This window comes from Hippoglossus stenolepis, chromosome 11 (genome assembly GCF_022539355.2).
Source record: "Hippoglossus stenolepis isolate QCI-W04-F060 chromosome 11, HSTE1.2, whole genome shotgun sequence".
Lineage (NCBI taxonomy): Eukaryota > Metazoa > Chordata > Actinopteri > Pleuronectiformes > Pleuronectidae > Hippoglossus > Hippoglossus stenolepis.
The window spans coordinates 23,132,173-23,151,091 of NC_061493.1; the positions used below are offsets into that span (position 1 = coordinate 23,132,173).

Consider the following 18,919-nt stretch of genomic DNA (forward strand, 5'->3'; position numbering starts at 1 on the left):
TTGCCTCAGTTAGAAATAGCTAATTCATGTAGGCATTCAAACTGCTCTGCCACGAAGATTTCTGTCGTCAGAGCCGACATCTTCCACAGGAGCCATTCGGTCGAGAACCGAACTGTCTTCATAACCCTAACCCAGAATCAAAGTCCTGCAGACACATGCTGTCGACCAATCATGGGTCGGTTTCAGCTGTCAATCATGACGTTTCACCCCATTTTTAAAAAAATCAAAAAACAGAAGGACTAGAAGGATCCTCAGTATTGTGAATGCGTCTGCCAAGGCCCAGCATTCCCCTTGAATCTAATCAAGCGGCACTAAATTGCACACACTCAGAGTTCAGTTCCCTAAACATGCCGGCATTTCTCATCAAGATCCATGAATTATTCCGTGGGGAAATAAAATAAAAAAGGCACCCTAGTTCCCAATGTTAAAGAAATTCCTGGATCAGCACCGAGACTTTTAAGTTCTTCCCTGAACAAACCTGCATCCTTCCACCGAGTTTCATGGTAATCTGTCAGGTAGTCTTTGCGTAATCTTGCTTGCAAACAAACATATAAACCAATAAAACTTAATTGAGAACAAATTATTTAACGTTAACTGTAACTTTTTAGTTTGGCTCATGGCCCATCTGCTAACATGAAGGAGCTGGATATGACCTGTACTGCGGTCAACCTCCAGGGGGCGTTAAATAGGATTTCTTTTTGATTTTATGTTTTATTCCTTCTCTTTCTTAAGGTCAGATTTTTATGGTGTTTTTTTTGACGTAGAGAGCATTTGATTTCTCTTCTTGGACTGAATTAAAACTTGCATCGCATGTGCTTCAACGCAAACACAGCATCAAATCCAATCATGTGAGCGGTCCAACAAGATCCAAATCAAGGAAGTCAACACTGCCAATGTGAAGATGGAAGTGACAGATTCACTAAAAGCATGCTGTGGTTTCCGGAGACGACAAACGGTTCTATCACCGGTGAGGCAGAGTGGCAGTTAGAAGCCGTGTCTGTCAGGGCGGCAGGCCTTTAAGGCCTCTTCAACGGGCCAGCACGTCACCTGACCATTACATAACAGACAGTCTGTGGGGCTGATACTGAGCAGATGAAGGCAGGAAACCAGGATAAGGGAGAGGGAGAGAGAGAGAGAGAGAGAGAGAGAGAGAGAGAGAGAGAGAGAACAACAGGGAGAGAGAAGAAGAGATGGTGAGAAGCACAAAGAGAAAAAGGACGATAGATGAAGGAAAATGTAAAAGATGTATGAAAGGTAAATTGGCAGAGAGCTCGGGAAAACATTTTCTCACACTGACGTCAAATCAGTTTAAGTGTGAATGTTGTGATAAGTGGCCGAGGGTGGGAGTGACAGAAGGAGGGACATTGGCATCTAATGCTCAAAAATAAGAATAAAAGGATAAGAGAAAAGGGCCATAAGGTGGAGTGGAGTCTCTGGATCTGGTTGTGCTGAGAGTTCCCATGATACAAGGAGAGACCTTGTTAATCAGCTGTTATCATCACCAGTCAGTCAGTTATCAACACTTCCTGCTGTGACCCAATTTGAGCCGTGCTAGCAGCGTGGTTCTGGGGACGCTGATGTCCGTCCGTCGGTCCACCAGCTTGGTTCAGAGTTGAGTGGTAGTGGGGTGGTAGCGGCGGAAGGTGGATGAAGTCCTGGGGCATCAAACACACCAACTGAGAGGTTAAACGACCGTGGACACACAACCATGACAACCACACAACCAATCCTCTTCTACTCACTTGATTTCAAGGCTACATCAACAAACACACACCCCAAGCACCCAACAGAGTACAATCTTATTATTATCAGGTCATAAAGCTTCACATTAATAAACTGACTCAAATAGACACTGAATCAAAAATAGACAGCTTCCTAAAGATGAAGCCAAAACGCCTCAATCACCCCCCCCTCCATGTCCCCATCTAGTTATCATGTAGTACAATTAGGCGACAGGCTGAAGTCAACATTGCATATACTTTTAAACTGCACGTTAAAATGTATTAGTTTGTATTAAGCAAAGTAAAATTAGAAAATCTCCCCAAAACCGAAGTCTGTAAAAGTTGAGAATCCCTGAAAACGACATCAGACACGTGGGACCTGAAGGTGTAGTCACAGCTTTGGGTGAACAGCAGATTATTATGGTTTATATACTTCAATCAATGTCTCAGGTAGTTACACATGGGCCCACAAACGAAAACACAAATGAAGACACACATATGGCCTCGCACGCACGCGCACGCACACGCACACGCACACACACACACACACTGAATTAACACTAATGTAGCCTGCGACAAAAGCCTTTAGCCTGTTCAGCCCAATACTAATGCAATCAGGAGCCAAGAGCTTCACAAAGTGAAGCCATGTAAAAACAATTTGAGCTGGAGAGAAGAGACGAGGCCAGAGGGTCAAACCAGCCATTAAGGAATTAAAGCTGAGGGCTGACCACAGCCTGCTTAAGTGGACTCTGTCGTCAATGGAAACCACCGCTGCTCCGTTTCTTTGTTTTGGGTTTCTGAAAAACCAGCGGCGACAGGGTGAGGCTTTGACAGGTGCTGCGTTTTCAACTCTCTTTTACTGACTGCACAGAGCATTTTCCCGATGGAGCTGTTATTCATTATTGTCTCGTGCACATCAGTGATCCCTCGATCGTAATAAAGAATATGATCATATCATGTAGATTGCAGTCTTTTTTAAAAGTAGCATAATCATAGACAGGTTTTAACCCCTGTTGCCTGTGTTCTGGTGTGTTGTCATTTATTTAAGTATAAACCATCGTTCTGGTCTGTTCAGCTTTCAAGGAATATCCCTGCAGTGTCCACTTCCTGGTATGTGACATGTGACAGGGAGCAGGTAGGTGTCACATTACAGCCAGCTGGAGGTCAGATGTGAGGGGGGAGATAAACAAAGCTCCTCAACCTATTCAGCAGTAATTATGAAAAATAAAACGCCACACAAAGAGAAGGCAGGATTGCAAATGGGGTCCGGGCAATTACGCAAAATACTGTACAAGGCGATGATCAGAATAAACGGCTGAGAAGATGAAACAAGTGCAAGACCTATAGCAGAGTGATAGTTGTCATGGAAGTAAAACACAGGGTTGTTGTTAAAGGAACGAGTCATCGTCAGACCTTCCATAACAATTGAGGTTTTGAGCATACACACAAGCGCACGCACACACACACAAGCGCACGCACACACACAATGCAGTGTTACATAATGAAAATTAAAGCTAATGTGTTTTGCAGGGATAGTGGAAAAACCTCTGTTGTCATATCTAAAAAAACAGCACATCTACTGGGTGGTTATTTATTTAATTTGAGTTTTTATCCCAAGAGTACATTAATTAAGTCTCATTTATTGTTTCCACTCCATAATAGAGACCACATGCAGGATTTTAATACATTTAAATTTAATAAAATACACATATTTGACGCTATCCATTCAGGTGTGAACATCTTTGAGTCCTCAAATAAAGGTTTAATTGGGTTGTGTATCATTTTTTCCAACTCTCTTCTAATCTAAATGAGCAGGTGTTATCGGGCTTTGGTTGTCTTTATTTTTTTGAGGAACACTGGAAACACAGTGTGTGTGTGTGTGTGTGTGTGTGTGTGTGTGTGTGTGTGTGTGTGTGTGTGTGTGTGTGGTGCTGCTGATGTGAACACGACAGCGGTGCCCGAGAGGTGGGACCCTCCTCCCTTTGGCTCCTGAGCTTCTGTCCAAGGCCGGAGTCTGAGCCCACAAACCCCCCCATCACACACAGACATAAAGTAGATTTAATACCTGGATTAAGAACACTGGCTTCTCCGACACTGAAGGGCCAGCAACATATGACAGTGTGTGTGCGTGTCCACGTCAATACGCCCAATCTCTTTGTGCACATCTCTGCTGTGCGGTGCCACGGTGATGCTCCTCTGAGCTGGTGGCTTTATGGTCGGTGGCTTACCGCCTGTTGCCAGGGACAACAAGCATTTTGTTGATCTAGCTGGATTTAGACAACATCGAGGTAACTACAACTTGGCTCAGGCTCAGAACAAATATATCAGAACGTAACTTTAACTGCAGAACCGGGTTCGCCTTCCTGTCAAACTTTCAACTTAACTAACGCAATATAACAAGAAACAACTTCAGGTTTGGTTAGGAAGTCGATGTTTACTCCCCCGTCACTCCGCCAACGAGAAGCTTCCTCCAACTTTGTGGTACTGTACAGCTAAACACCTAATTCTTTGTTTTGGGATATTTTCAAGGAGCATTTCCTCTAAATTGACCAGACAATGCAAGAGTGAAATGGGGGAGAATGGGGGGGGAGGGTACGCCGCAAAGGGCCGAGTCCCATCTGACCTGTGGCCACGGCAGGAGGATTCAAACCTGCGTATTCATTTCAAACACCTTGTTCCAAACTGTTGTGTTTAACTCTGATATGAAAACATTACACTGATTTAGAATCTGCTCTGTTTAGTTTATGGATATGGATGATTAAATCTTGGTGAAAATAAACACTATTTAATGACAAAACTACAATTTCTGCAAGAGAGCAATACAAAAAAATGTACAAAAAAATGCACAGTTTGAAATAAAGTGAATCATTTCTGAGGAGGTTTGGTAAAACCAGTAGGTAACTTAAATTAGGCTGTGACTGACAACTTCCAGTGTCTAAGATCTCTTTCTTTTTTGTGAAACACTTTTGTTTTTATTTATATTTGAGAGCTGGATCGTCCTGACAACTTGTTTTTGTTGCTGTTATAATCAATTGTCTTTTCCAAAATTCCCCAAAAATGTATAATGGACATATATTTGGCGACTACGACGACTCAACAGCTGCCCTCTCCGTCCACCTGGCAGCCCGGCCCCATTTTATTGAATTGTCGTCAAAGTTTCCGAAGGCTCCTTACACTGGTGTGCTGGAATGGAAAGCAAACACCTTTCTGTGTGTGGAGAAGCGAGTCCCCTCTAAATTCAAGCTGCACACGTCGACTGACCCACTTCAACCAGTGCCGTCCTCCCCTGTCTCAACAAACGCAGACTAATTGGTGTTTGCGTGACATCAGAGGTCAAACATTTGATTTTGTCTCACCTGAGTGTGATCCCTTTTAAAAAATGTCTACTTTCTGTCCCCTGTTTGTTTTTAATCTCATCATCAACATCGTAAACTTAGCTTAACTTAGCTGGAGCCACAGCTAAGTGAGGGACACGCAGGTGACCGTCGCTACTACAGAAACAATTCAGATCCGGATGATTCTAATTACAAACCTCTTCTCTACAGAGCAATAACTAAATCAGCCACAGACAGTCGTCCATATAACTCCTTTGGGAAATTAAACGGGAGAAGAAGAGGGAGAGTTATCACAAACTCAAACTGCATCAACAGCAGCAGAAACGTCGGAGCGACGGTTAAACATCAGAGAATCGGAGGAGACACGTTTTTTTTATTCCTTTAAACTGGTTACAGACGGTTTGTTTGCAGGCTGCTCATTACTCTGCATGTGCAGCTTTTGGTAATGTGAGAGCCTGATCGATTATAGACCGGAATCAATAACACTGTACATGCCTGCCCAGATGCTAATTCAATTGTGAGTATGCATAGATGTGCGCATGTGCACACCCACACACACAAACAAAGACACACACAGCAATCCTCCTCCGACTGATATTTCCTGTATGCACCGGTTTACACATGGAGTCCCAGTGATGATTCTCTCTCACTTAACCAAGATGTGTCCGTTGTCTTGAGGCAAAATTGTAAACAAATAAAAAAACTAATCAATATGAATGAGAACTGTGTAAATGATGGAATGGGTCCCAGGAACTCGACAGCTAACACAAAAGTACCTCGTATCCTGACGGCATACTACAAAAACTACTGAACCACACACAGACACACACAAACACACACTCTATAGTGCAGTGCCCCAAATCTGTCCAGTGGTTAAACCTCTGGACCCTTGAGCACGCATGGAAAAACACAGTCAGGACGTCAGAGGGAAGCTTGTACAGACAGAGAGAGGCGAGAGAGGAGAGAGAGAGAGAGAGAGAGAGAGAGAGAGAGAGAGAGAGAGAGAGAGAGAGAGAGAGAGAGAGAGAGAGAGAGAGAGAGAGAGAGAGAGAGAGAGAGGCTTTGTTTTTCGTCAGTGACACTCGCCCTCTCTCGTCTCCTTACTTTCAACAGTGGACAAATGTGGACACAAACTCCTGAGCGCGATTTCTACGTCCTCTCGTCAAGCTGCTGAAATTAGCACAAGTTCATTTGCAGGTAAATGTTGACTGAAAACCCGAAGCCACGCTAACGCTAAGCAAGATGCAAAGTTGTCTTCTATGAAGAAACACATTTAACTCTCTGAAGCCCAAGTACAACCGTGGCAAGTAACTCAAAATGCCATTTGTGCAGCATGAGACACACAAAGTGCCATAAATCACTCACAATAAACCAAATCGAAACTTGTATTTGTTATTTTGGAAAGATTGTCAAAGAATATAACATTTAAGAGTAGAATAAAGGGATTTTGAGGACAAATAACAATTTGTTGTTATATTTCCTGGAAGAAGCCTAATGCTGCACATGATTAATTCAACCTGAAAAATATTTCCTTTTCTACAGATTCTGTCTATGACAAATTGTGTATTTTTAGCAATTTTTTTCAAGAAAGGTTTGTCCCTTGAGTTTCAGGTGGTTATTACCCGGAAAAGTTGGATATCTACACGTCTAATGTCCGATATGATATAATGACCCAACTGCTGCAAGATCCTGATCCACAGCTTGAGAAAACTAACGTGACGTGAAATGAAAGCAAAAACACTTTGACACACTGCAGGAGTTTGTCATCGTTTTGGTGGCAGAGAGGTCAAACTCCACCTTCAGCTCACTGAATGACTTATCTGCAGTGGTGGCCAGTATTGGTGTGAAAATTAACATACAGTCACAGCTGGGCGACGACACAAAAACAATACTATGAGGGCACATTGTGCACAAATCCTCAAAAGAGGTAAGACATGTGACACAACATGTGTGTGTGTCTCTCTTTGTGGGAATAGAAACTCTGGGTTTTTTTTAAGATGGAAAAATGAAACTTTAACTTCTGGAGACGTTAGCATCTTGTGTAGGCAAAAACAAAAGAACAACACGTGACACACTGGAACTGGAAAATTTCTAAACGGTGAACTTGTTAGTGTGTTATGAAGCTCATCTACTGACTGAACTGTGAAATTCTTGCTGGTTTGCTCAGGGTTTCCCAGGAAGTGTGGACAGTGTGTACAGTAGATTCTCTCTGGACGAGAGTTTACAACAGTTGTTGTTGAGGCAGAGCAAAGTGAGTTAACAGTTGTCTGGTTAGACCTCAGGTGACAGAGCAGCTACTGGCCTGCTGACTGTGCATTCTGTGTGAGTGAGTGTGTGTGTGTGTGTGTGTGAGTCCGTCATTCACAACCACTCCCCCAAACACAAGCGCACGCACGCACACACACACACACACACACACACAGTGTCAAAACCACAATAATACATGGCAGCTCAAAGTCCACCTCTGACTAAGACAGTCACACACACAATGTGAGCATCAAACCCATCACAGTTTGTTCATAAACAGACAGAATTAGAACACTGCCATTATAACCACATATACTCAATAATATGTTTGTTCATTCCAACAGTATACTGAGCTACAAAGCAGAAAAATGAGTGATTTACAAATAAAACAAAAGTAATTATCACAATCCTGATTAATTCTAACACCTAAGTGGGCATTTCGCGCCGATTAACAGATAAATCAACACAATAACTAACAACTACTGTCCGTTAAGGTTTGAAGAAACGAGATTAAAACAGAACTGCTGAATTTTGTTTTAGTTGAGAGATATGATTTAATTCAGCAGCTGCTCTGGGACATTCAAAACATTTAAAAACATGAATGTGGACAAAGTGTCTCCACCTGACGGATCGAGCCTTTTACATCTGTTACTCAGCAGAGACGAGAAGAGACGGGAGTCCGACAGGCACTTACCTCTGCTTTGGTTAAACCAGTCCATAACAAGTCCAGAGCCGGCCAGTCCTCCCATGCCGGCCGGGCGGACACACTGGTCTTCACTCCATGTACACAGTCAACACAACTGATTCACAACACACACACACACACACACGCCATAGATACACACTCGTTCTGTATTTCCCCTCTTTCCTCTGCCGGATAGCTCAGTGTGTGTGTGTGTGTGTGTGTGTGTGTGTGTGTGTGTGTGTGTGTGTGTGTGTGTGTGTGTGTGTGTGTGTGTGTGCGTGTCATCTGTGCCTAATGACAGCTGACAAACTACATGCCACAAATCCTCTCTCTCCCTCCCTCTCTCTCTCCCTGTCCCTCCCCATCATGTACACTCACACACACACACTCCACCATGTCTCCTCCCACAACACAAACGCACACACACACACACACACAAACGCACACACACACACACACACACACTCCTCCCTCTTGTTAGCCGATGGGCAGAGAAAAAACCCTCCATGTCTCACAGCTACAGCCACAATGATTTACATGACCTGTTGATCTTGTATTTTCAACTGACATTACACGTTGTGGCAGAGCTGATTATTATTCAGTGACATCTTTACACAGATAGCGATGATTGTACTGTATTTGTTTGAAAGTAAAAAACTGAATTGAGCAGTCCTCCATGTTAGCATAGGGGACATGGACCGAACGAAAAAAGTCAGAGTACACGTCAAATAACATTTTCTCAAAGATGATTATTTTAGGTCTTTCTAATCCCACTGATGTTTGATGTAAAGTGTTTTAGTTTTAACCTGCCAAAGCCGGTGATGGTGAACTTCTACACTTTCATTCTCATGATATGAAAATGGGACGAAATCTCACGATTGACAGCTGACACTGAGTCACGATTGGTCAAGCGCATGTATCGGTCGGGACCTCACTACTGAGGCTCCACCCCCCCACCCCCATTCTCTGGCGCTCAGACTCTGGCTCTGACTCATGCAAGAGGGCGGAGTTCGTATCCTGGATATTTTGGATTCATTTCTGGACAGTTGGAGTAAGTAGAGGCGTCGTCCATCTTTAAATCTATGAGTGACGACAAGCACGCTACCACGTTAGCAGGAGCAGTTTGAATCCTCATTTACTTCGTCTTTTTTCACAATGCTACATTTATAAGAATACCAAAAAAAATATTTATGCACTTTCATAAGAAACCACAGTTTCAGAGCTTTCCCCTTGTCCGCAAACTTTCAAAATAAAAGCAAATGGATGCCCGTCAGAATCAGTAAAGCCAACAAGGGACAGAGAAAGACAAAGACTGTTACTGTGCATTCAGTTTTTACATAATAAGCCTCGTCGCTGCTTTGATAATAAGCCTCACTCGAAGTGAGATGGCAGTGAACACAACGGAGAGCGAGCGAGCGAGCGAGAGAGAGAGAGAGAGAGAGAGAGAGAGAGAGAGAGAGAGAGAGAGAGAGAGAGGTCATTTTAAAAATGACAAAAGCTCTAAGTGCTGGTGGAAGCAGATGTGTTTTACAGGCCACACACACACACACACTCACGTACACAGTCACACACCTTTCTCTGCTTTCACTTCCCATGTTGTAATGTCAGGACGTCCCTGTTGCAGTGAACTAGGTTTGATGCTTCAGTGTATAAAGTATTCCTCAACCTTTGTTTTGAACCTGGAACCTTCTGCTTCGACAGTTCTCATAACCTGACTCATCATTTTCTAATTCTGATTGATTTTTTCCTTTAGAGCGACTGCATCACTCTGGTTTTACAGACTGACGATGTGTGCATTCAATTTTATATCATCATAAACATATTTTTAATAATCCTCATTGCTGATTTAGAAGTTACCAAATTAACTCTGTAAATTAAGTGACCCGATGCAGAACACCGGCATTTAGTCATTCACTATATTTTAGGTGTAAAGGAAAGAAGGTAAACGAAGACCAGAACAACAAGAAAATGATTTTGCATAATTGAATGAGCTCACTTACCTCATATGCAAAGCATCCTGGGTAAATATCCACAAAGTGTTACATTTTGACATCAATCTGCACCGTCTGCAAAACACACAAAAGAAGAACAATGATTGAAATGTGAGGTGAAGAAATCAAGCTTCTAAACATATTAACAAGTTTCCGTTTTGAGTTTTGATTAAAAACATGCGAGTGAAATAATCATTACTGCTTATTCACGTGTAATCTGCACGGGCAGAGTATTTCTACTTTAACGCTGCTGTAAATAAACGCCAGTCTGAAAAAAAATAAATAAAAGATTCAAACAACCAGAGTTTGTGATGTCACAAACCTAAGAAACCAATCATGTCAACTTGTGGGTGGGGCTCAGCTGTGGATATCGCTGTGCGGGCAAAGACATGGAAGAAAGGGCGGGGCCATATTAGCATATTCATGGCTCCCGGTCACAAAATGAGGAAGAAACGTGTCGAGTTACATTTAAACAATTTTAAGGCCATGAGGGGAACAAACATTTTGAATATGTAATCTGTATTTCTGTTTTCGTCGGCATCTGTTTGTTTGTTAGTTAGCAGGATTACGCAAAAACTGCATGGCGGATTTCAACGAAATTTGGAGATGATCCAAATAAAAATCTGGATCTAGTGGATTTAATTTTGTTTTCATAAGGCGGCTTTAGGGTCTTATTAAAAAGGAGGTGTGCACTCTTTATTTCTTACTACATTTCCCCGTTAGCTACTGCTTGTTTAAGCCACTGTGTCAAATTAGAATTCCACTATTTTTGGATCAATAAAAGGTTCATCTAATCTTATTTCACCATCCTAAACTTCCCATGATGCAATTCAATATCGGATTTTCAATCTGACATCATCATCTAACATGAGCGCGTCTTTCAAATTCTGCATTCCAAGTTTGCAATGCTTGACTCTCTGTTACAAATGTTTACTACGAGAGCAAACGCTGGGATAACCTGGTGATGTAACCCCGCTTGTTGTCTTTGTACTTCCCAGGACTGCTCAACTATATTTCCTGTCCACGCTGAATAGATTTATGTATTCACAGGTCATATTGAATAATATTCAGTTTCCACAGCTGAGGCACAATGGCGTGAGAGACGCGTCCCCTCGCTGCGCCACAGGAATCCCTCTGTCATCACGGACAGCTCGGGGGACACACCCAGGATCGGATGTATGGGAGTGTGTGTGTGTGTTTGATGAATGCGCCGTTGAGTTTTTACAGTGTAAAACAATTTGTGTGACTTTCACCTCAAACCTAACACACTGGTTGTGCTGAACGTCTCACTCTTGCCCACAATAACAAGAGAACCTGCTGCTTTTCCCAGACACTGACCCTGCCTGAGGGGAAGATTCAGAGTGTTTTGAAGCCTCCTTCACACCGTGAGGTTTGACCCGGGCCGGTATGGTGCTGGTCCGGGTTCATCGAGTTCTCACCCCACGGTTCACAAACATCCGATTTTTACGAAACAAACTTTATTTGAACAGCTGAGCTGACAGGGAAACCTACTTTAAGAAGCATTTAAAAAGATGTTTAACTTTTATTTTCTCCTCGGAAAAGTCAGAACAGCAGATCACATGTCGTGCTGCTGTGCCCTTGAGCAAAAACACTGAAAGGCTCTACCTGCTCGCTGAGCACCGTCCCACTTTAACTTATGTAACCTAGAGAAAACTCATCTTTTCAGGAAATATCACATGTTTTCCAGTGAACCACATTCTCCCCCCCTTTTCTTATTTCAGTAAGACACGTTTCAATGACCTCGACTCTATCTCTACTTCTGGCTTTTAATTTGCTAAAACTGAAGCTTGTTGCATTCATTGAGAATTTGACAGTGTCAGTTCATGTCAGCGCAGCAGCTGATTATTTCTACATTGGTGCAATTTTCCATTAAATTTAGTAAGAAAGTTTTAAAGGGAAACCTGCTGGGACACTTCGGGGAACTAGATCCAGACCTGTCATCGAAAGGTTGTGTTCATATAACGACTGAATCGGTCTCCCCAATTACTTTGTGATGGTAACATGGATTATGTTCAGTTTATGTTAAATGAATAAAGCAGAGGATTTCTAACTTTGTTATGAGGCAATTTGTGATTCGTGAATATGAGCTATAGAAATAACATTTGATTGATCAAAAACAAACACATTGTCTTTTAATAAATATTTAAAATATTTACCAAATACTTAACAAGCTAACATAATCCGGTGGCAACTGCATCAACGCATTCTATGTACATAATGTAATTTCTAGGAGACCGGGATGCCAAAGAAACACCTACGCATATTAGGGTAAAAACAGGAAGTGTGTGTTCTTGTACAGATATCTTTGTGAGGACCATTTTGAGCCTGCAACCTACAGACTGAGGACATTGTGGGAAAGTGAGGACATTTTGGCCTGTCCTCACTTTCTGACACACTTTGTTTTAGGGCTAGAATTAGGTTAGGGTTAGGTACAAAGTTTGGGTGGTTAGGGTTAGGTGCTAGGGAATGACTTATGCCAATGAGTGTCCTTTTGATAGCTGTACAAACATGTGTGTGTGGTAAGGATTACTGACAACACCAAAAGAAAAGTATTAAAAAGAAGAACTAAGTTTTTTGGACAGAAGCCCAAACATCTGCTTGCTCTTTCCTCTCGTGCGTGCGTGTGTGTGCGTGAGAAAGACACCCTCCCAGCCAGTTGGACACAGCCAACTCAAAACCATACAACCACTTGAACATGCACCTGCCACCGCTGAGAGCTGCAAATGTGTGCATGTGTCAGCATGTGTGCACGTCACAGTGTGTCACAGTGTGTGTGTGTGTGTGTGTGTGTGTGTGTGTGTGTGTGTGTGTGTGTGTGTGTGTGTAGGAGGGATGGACAGCTAATCTCTACCCAACTGCTTTGTGAATTGCACAAGCACACATGCAAGTACAAATGTCCCTGCACACGGTGTCAGGCTCTGAGGCTGTGATTGGGCTCAGTTTGCTCACTTGAAAGTTGTGTTGTTGTGTTTACTACTGGGAGACGACAATTCTCAACAAAGATCCTGTCAACGGGACGGCCCACGATGTCCTTCCTCTGAGTGGTCACGTCAGTGTCGAGGTTTGATTGACAGCAGACTGACCCATGAAGGGTGAACGAGAGGAAAACGTAACTTCACTTTGGCCGTCGCTTACATTTCTTTAAGAGACGTTTAAATGTTTTTATACTTCAGCCAATATATTGGAATCAGACATCTTTTACTCCCCAATATCACATATAATAATTTAACAATAACCACAAGAATCATGTTCATACTCAGGTCGTTGATTTCTTAGTCTCTAGGCTCGACTCTAAATCTTTCTATCGACAATTAGTCATACACGCTTTTATTATTACAACCGCTCTTTCTCCTCAAACTCCTCACAGCACGCGGCCTACAGCCACAGATGTGTGATGGCGAATAAAAACACAACAAGCCAAGCTGTGTCAGCCTCAAAGCCTGATTCTGACCTTATTTTCTGATGCAACAAATGTCATAGCTGATGGTGAAATCAAACAGTTCTCTACAGTTTCGGATGTGCAAAAGTGGAAATCAGGGGAAGTGTTAAACATGTAGTCTAACCACACTATTAAATTTAAACACAATCTTGAATTTTGGCCTCAATAACCACCTCAGTACTTCTTGGACTGGTTTAACCTCCTCGCTGTTTTCCTAGCAACAACGTCACCCACCTCCAAAAAAAAAAAAAAAGAAATCGGTGAAGAACACCACAGTTATAGCTCAGGCCACGGCCTACGTTTGTTTTGCAAAAGCCTGTTATGCTATTAGCTTGTATTATCCGGCTGGAGGCCCATGGACTTTTCCTCCCTCTAACTCAGCTGTGCTGTCACAGAGCAGGAGAATTACAGCCACCTTCAGCTCCAGCTAACCAAATTAGCGCTTGTTATGCAACCTGCTACACTTGGCTCGCGGGTCTGGTGCTTCGACCCTGCACAGCTTTCATTAAGGTTTGCTCACAGGAAGGTCCTGCTGACTGTGCACGTGTTTGCTTGTTTATTTTTGCAGCACGTTAAGACTGATACGTATAAGAGATGGAAATCAAATACTAAAAAAATCCTTCCTGTTGGGACGTTGTCCGCAGAAAAAGCAGAGAGAGTCTGAAACTCAATCGAGTGAGATTTCTGAGATTTCCCATGAATCTCTGATCCTAAAACAGTTCCCAGCTGAGCATGAGCAGTGATTTCCTCCTGCTCAGCATTTTTATCTACCCGCCACAGGGCATGCTGGGACGTTAGTTGTAGTTTAGTTGCAGTTTATTGTACCGTGCAGATCATCTATGTGGAAACATCTGTGTCTGCACTCAATTTATTCAGGTTTTTCCTTTAATTTGTCACCTGTATACACCAGAGCATGCTATTGGAAATGCTACGAGCAGTCTAGAGATTGTGCGTGTACATAGAGTGTTATATATTATATACACATACATATATATACTCAATACTTTCATTACAATCGACCTTCTAGAATGGGAATTATTACAGTAAGTGTGGGGTTTGGAATTGCAGCAGGTTTTCAGAGAGAGAGTGTGCGTGTGTGGCGCTGGTTAATTAGAGCACTTGGTCTCAGGAGGATCAGACCTCGAAGACGACTGTCTCTGCTGCGTGACAGAAAGCCAGGTGGCTGTGTGTGTCTGTGTGTGTCTGTGTCTGTGTGTGTGTGAGATAAGGTGGTAGTGAGAAGCCAGACAGACATAAACAAACACAGTTGAGTAGAGCAACGTTCTCACACACTCACACGTAATAAAAAAACATCCTAGTAGAAACTAAATGTCAAACGGTGTGCATCTAGAAAGAGTGCTGAGTGGACACTTCCTCTGAATACTTGAAACATGTTTCTGGAGAATTTCTGAGCCTACTAAGAAATCTCCAGCGCGTTTGTTTCGTTTCTCTCAAACGCTCGACAAGGACAATGCTGTCCAACTTCATTACTACAGTACATGGTCACATTCATATCACCTGGTAAGGGTGTACTTGTTTGACTGCATACCGAGAGTCAAGTGAAACCACATTAGTCCGAGCATCATGGCAACTGTCAAGAAAAGAAAATAGATGTTGAATGATGGCTCTTTCACTTTCACTCGAACTTTCACTAAGTACTTTGGAAGAACGGTGAGGTATGGGCCAAGGAAGAACTTGTTATAGAAACTAATCGAGCAGGTTTGATAATTCATTCAAACTGGATTTTTTTGAAAAGGTGACAGCCCTAAATCATCATCACCATCTTCATCATCATCAATGGCATCTGACATCCGATGCATTGTAAAAGATAGGCACTTGCAGCAACTGCATCAGAGAGGTGAGAGGGATTTTTGTCTTAAATAATTAAGTACAGCCCACGGAGGATGTTATAAGAGTGAATTTAGAAAAGGTTCCCCAGCCCTGGTTTAAAATGAGAATACCACTTTTTCTTTAGCATGGATTTGCTTGCAGAGGATAAGACCTGGTGGAAAACCTGCTGCAGAGAAGTGCACAGTCAAGCCTCTGCCCTTCCTCCTTCTCCTGCTGCTCCTGCTGCTGTCATTGGTCAGGACTTTATCTGAGCCCTCACGTGGTTTAGTGAATTCAAGCGACTAAGGATCCCACTCTGGGCAAGCTGCCAATCTCATGTTAAGATCTTGGTCTTAAGTACATTCCTGCACTCTTGCTGCAGCACTTTAAGGTACTTTTGGCACTGGAAATGCATTGAGGCGTACTGACATTTATTTAAGTCGACAAATTACTACCCCGCTACATTAAAGCCGAGTTGACCAAATCATAATAAAGCAGTAACAAAACCAAAATAGAAACAGATCCAGGTTGATCCTTGAACATAGAAACAAGCATGAGCCATTTTTGTTTCACTTCTCTGGACCCTCTCAACTATTTAAGAAAACAAACGTTACAGGAATCAGCTCACTGAGATGGGGGATACACACAGAAACATGGCAACCTGCTGCACATGTTGCAATCCTTCTCAAAGTTCACTTCGGGGTGCAGCGGAGAGCAAATAAGCTCGAAAGGGCCAAAAAAAAAAAAGGTCCAGCCCTCGAAAGATAACATATCCAGAGGAGTCCGATGGCACCTGTCACGTAGGCAAACTTACAGGTTCGCTACGGTAACATACCAGCACATCAGCAAACAAAGACAAATTATTGTACCTGCGACTGGCAAATAGCTTCCTGACTGCCGGATAATGTGGTTTTAAACTGAGCTGTATTTATATTCCGATAAACACATACAGCAATATAGCACCTAGTGGTCAATGTGCAATGGGAGGAGGAATTCTGTTTGATACGCTAAAGTTCTGAATATGATTTTGGGGAATGGACAGGGGCGTAGAAACAGGGTAGGTAATTTCCTGGGGCCCCCAGGTTAAGAGAAGGGGCCACCCCCAAGAACTGCTGATTACGTCAGTCTTGTATTTTTTACCCTTTAATGTTAAACCTGCTTTTATTTCCCATTGGGATTTCTGTCAATTGAATTAATTCTATCTAGTTTTTACACAATTCTGACTTTTGTCCAGGATCAGTTTCACTGTTGTTTCTTTAATAACGCATCACTACGACTTTACTTAAAAAATGAAATATTACAGAGATAAGTGCGTCTCTTCACCTTGTTGTCTGTTGACTGATAAACAACCTGCCAAGATAACAAGAGTGAACAGGAACCGGACTGGACACTGGACGACTTGCGCTTCAAAATAAAAGCAGGGAAGATGCGCCCGAGACACCTTAGCTTTACTTTTGGGGCGCCATCATGTCCTCCATTTTTAAAGTCCACGCCCACCTTGCAGGCGCCGTTACGTCTTTTAAAAATCCGTTTGTCGCTTAGCGCTTGGTGAATTCTGGGATTAGTTGGGCCGGGACGGTTCCACCCATTGGAGACATTGTTTCTCGGAGATGGAAGGACACATTTGTGGACTGCATTTGAGGGACCCTTCGTAATCGGACAGCCAAGTATCACCACTGGGAGGCACTAGCTGTGTCTCAATTCAGGGCGGGGCATCCTTCGAATGACGCCGCCTCCCCGGCCGACGTAGACCGCCTCCTTCGTGGGCCGGGTCCCGCCCATATTGCTGTTACCCAGCAACAGAGCTGAAGTTGGACACGCCAATGCCCCTTTTGTTTTTTTTAACGTGTGTACCGTTAAGCATCACATGTCTCGACGATTGCGTCTTTTAAAAATCGGTTTGTCGCTTGGCGTTTACTTAGGTAGGTTGGACGGGGGGGAGGATCCACCTGTTGATGCCTTTCTTCAAATAAGGACATACTAGTCACGTTGTTGTGACGCGATCTGTCTTCACACGCAGTCTCCGAGTTGAGTCAGCTAAACAGCTCACTAAACTGCTGAAAGCGATGTTTTATTGTGAAAAACCCCAAAGAGGAAATGGCCGGCCAGGCTCGACTCACTTGAGGAAGTTAAGACTCGAAAATGTCAAACTTCAATTCAAACTACAAATCAACACAAACACGTGTAAAAAAAAAAAAAAAAATCCCCCGAGGATTTAAATGTGTTACCTGGAAGTTTGTTTTCACGCCTGACGACAGGAAGCGGTGCCCCCGCAGCTTCACGCAGATAAAACCCGCAGCTGTGTTTCCTGACCAGGAAGTTAAACAGCTCGGTGCCAGTGTGATGGTAAAAACATTGTGAATTAAAGAAGGGGGGTGGGGGGGGCAGGCGGCGGCTGTTACCGGCCGAGAGGAGCGTGTGTGTCCGGGTAGCTACCGACGAAGCCCCGGCGCCGCTGGCTGTCAGTCCGCGGCGCGACGCGTCACTGGAGCGGGTCAAACACACAGTGCGAAACAACCTGCTGGATAAACACAGTCGCGTTATATCCCGGGTTAACCTCCCTCGCTCACCCGTGCGTGTCAACACGAGCGTTTACATGTCGTCACGGGGAAGTCGCGGCGCCATTGGGGGAGGAGGGGGGTGGGGTTAAATGCGCCGTAAAGTCCCGGCACACGGAGAAATGTGTCATATTCCAATGACTGGAAGTGAAGGGGACCGACGGGAAACTTACCCGGGAGTTGAGGAGCCATGTGCGGGCTGTGCGGGGAGCGTGTGTCGGTGTTGTCCGGTGCGTGACTCGGGTCATCAGCGGGACGGAGCGGCGTCGGAGGCGTCCAGGGCCGGAGCCGCCATGTTCCTCTGGTTCCTCTGGCCCCACTGAGCCAGAGACTCCACGGTCCTGCTGCTTATGTTTGACTGCACACCCCCTCCCCCCACACACACACACACCTTTCAACTATGTATATGTACTCTTATAATAATTACTATTACTTATATTCTTATAATATCATAACATACTCTTATTTGTTCTTATAATAACATACTCTTATAATACTTTAACTTATTCTTATAATAACATACTCTTATATTACGAACTCTTATTCTTATAATAACAAAACATTCTCTTATAACACTTACTCTTCCTTATTCTTATATTATAACATAATATATTCTTACCTTTTTTTTGTGACTTCTTTTGAATCACTTGTTAAAACCCATTTTTATAGACCTTGCTTTCATGTGATGTCGTGTTTTTATCGTTTTCTCTTCACCTTTTCTTTTACTTGTTTGTTTATTTTTACCCTCATATCACTGTTTTATGAGTTCAAGTCTTCATGTGACATATCTCTATATGTATTAATTTAACTTGAACACCTTGTTTCCGACCTAAGCGTAGTTGTCTGGCCTCCTTGGCACATTGCATCTCTCTTGCTTTGCTGTCAAAGCACTTAGTAAACTCTGATTTTAAAAATCTTCTTCTTCTGGAGCGACTGTCACAAACCACAGTTTAGTGGTTTACACGTGCACTGTGTATAACTAATGGAACTTGTCTCTGTCGGCACATTACCGTGTTACTGTGGAACTCTGGCTTGGTTCACAGGTCTGTTGTGTACAAAGTTCAAAGTGAAGACGCTTCTTTCAGTAAAGTT

The 18,919-nt window shown here is 43.1% G+C and overlaps 1 protein-coding gene across 1 annotated transcript in view; it reads right to left on the reverse strand.

Moving 5' to 3' along the window:
* LOC118117326 (nuclear receptor coactivator 2) overlaps window positions 1-18,161 on the reverse strand; it is a 40,451-nt gene extending 22,290 nt beyond the window's left edge. Inside the window, 2 exon segments of the mRNA XM_047341913.1 lie at window positions 9,989-10,054; window positions 18,001-18,161. The gene's annotated coding sequence lies outside the window, so the exon portion shown is untranslated.
* Between the last annotated feature and the right edge of the window lie 758 nt (window positions 18,162-18,919).